Raw genomic sequence first — 2,006 nt, 5'->3', positions numbered from 1 at the left:
CTGAGCCTAGGAATTTCAGGCTGGCCCAGGCAACATAGTGAGACCGAGCAGCAAAGCAAAAAAAAAAAAAAAAAAAAAAAAGAAAAGAAAAGAAAAAAGTAAACAATGCTATATCCGTACAATGAAATGCTATTCCTCAATGAAAATGAATGAGCTATTTGAGCCATGCAAAAAGATTCCATTCATATGACATTCTGGAAAATGCAAAACTGTAATGGTGGAAAACAGCACGGTGGTTGACAGGGATTGGGAGAGGGTGGAGTAGTTGATCACAAAGGAGACACAGGAGGGAATTTTTAGTGTGATGGCACTGTTGTATATGGTACTGCGGTGGTAGGTATGTGACTCTATGCGTTGCCCACACTCATGGAACTGTACATCACAAAGAGTAAACATGAATGTATAAAATTTTAAAATATGAAGCAGGATTTGGGGCAATCCTAGGATGAAAAGAAGATTGTGGCAAATGAATCTAACTGTATTACAAATATAAGATATAACTTTACTGAAGGATGTAGGGTAAAATGATGGCCTAAGTAATACTGAAAAATAGTGCTTTCATTGAAAAGTAAGGCTAAATACAAAAAGAAGTGACATTAATACTGTAATTATAAATTTGTTTTACATGGGTTAATACTTCTGAAATTGTATTATACTATGGATGAATGCATAAATGAGTGAATGAAGAAATAAATAAATAAATGGCAAGATCCCTGGACAACATCTGACATCCCTGTGAACAACGAAACACCCACATTACCAACAGGTACTCACTGTTTGCTGTGAACCTAAAAGCATGGAGAACCCATCTCAGAACAGCAGCTGGAACCAAGAGGGGTTCTCAGGGGATGACTTTGTGGGTGGGAGCAAGATGACAATGATGCAACAAGTCTGATGTGCTGGGACATTTTGGGTGCTAGAAACGCTAGACATTAACAGAATAAAGCTTCCTTCTTCTTTTTAGAAATGTCTGTTAGATCCTTTGCCCATTTTTTAATTAGGTTATTTGTTTGCCTACTATTGAGTTGTCTGAGTTCCTTATAGATTTTGGATATTAATCCTTTATCAAATATATGGTTTGCAAATATTTTATCCCATTCTGTAGATTGTCTCTTCACTCTGTTGATTTCTTCCTTGGCTATGCAGAAGATTTTTAGTTCAATATAATCCCATTTGTCTATTTTTGCTTTTGTTGCCTGTGCTTTTGGGTTTTCATCCAAAAAATCATTGCCCAGACCAATGTTATGGAGCTTTTCCCCCATCTTTTCTTCTAGTGTGAAAGAAGTTTCCTTCTAAGACAATGCCTCTCACTGAGAAGACTATGTGGGAGTAAAATCCAAATTGAGCACAGAGACAGTAGCGACAAAGGAAAGAGAAAGTTTAGATAAAAGAGGGTAGAGAAGCAGAGGAGCTAGCACTAGTCCATTCGTATATATGGACTGAGCACTAGTCCATATATATTTTTTATTGCTTTGAGAAAACTGCAGAAGGGAAAGTTAGAGAACTTTGAAGTTAGGAAAAAATAAGTCATTTTCCATCTCTTCTTTCTAAAGTATAGGCACATTCAATTCACTTAAAATATGAATAGCAGAAAAGATGCACAAATTCCATGCAAAGTCGTTATTAAAAAGAGAAAGAGAATAAGATGGAATATAATGTCTCTAGAGATTATGAAATCCACCTGAAAGACAAGCTCACAAAACAAATGTAAACTGACCTATCATTTCAAAACCAGCCAAAAGAAATTAAGAGAATGATAGATGCTATAATACAAAAACAGCATGGATCAGAATCAAGAATGAGGCAATCAAGGAAAAGGAATATTTGAAAAGAGATGTAACCAAACCCAAGAAAGTACTGGAAATAAAAAAACAAAAATCATTTCAAAATAAGACTAGATTAGAAGAAATACGAAAGCAAATAAACAGATAATGTTTTAAGAGAAATCAAAGATGAAAAGGAGGAATGCTTTAAAAATCAAAAGGATATTCCATGTATATGACATT

This window comes from Propithecus coquereli, unplaced genomic scaffold (assembly GCF_000956105.1).
Source record: "Propithecus coquereli isolate 6110/MARCELLA unplaced genomic scaffold, Pcoq_1.0 Scaffold171, whole genome shotgun sequence".
Classification (NCBI taxonomy): domain Eukaryota; kingdom Metazoa; phylum Chordata; class Mammalia; order Primates; family Indriidae; genus Propithecus; species Propithecus coquereli.
The sequence above is the reverse complement of the archived record's forward strand: the minus strand, read 5'-3'. Positions refer to the sequence as shown.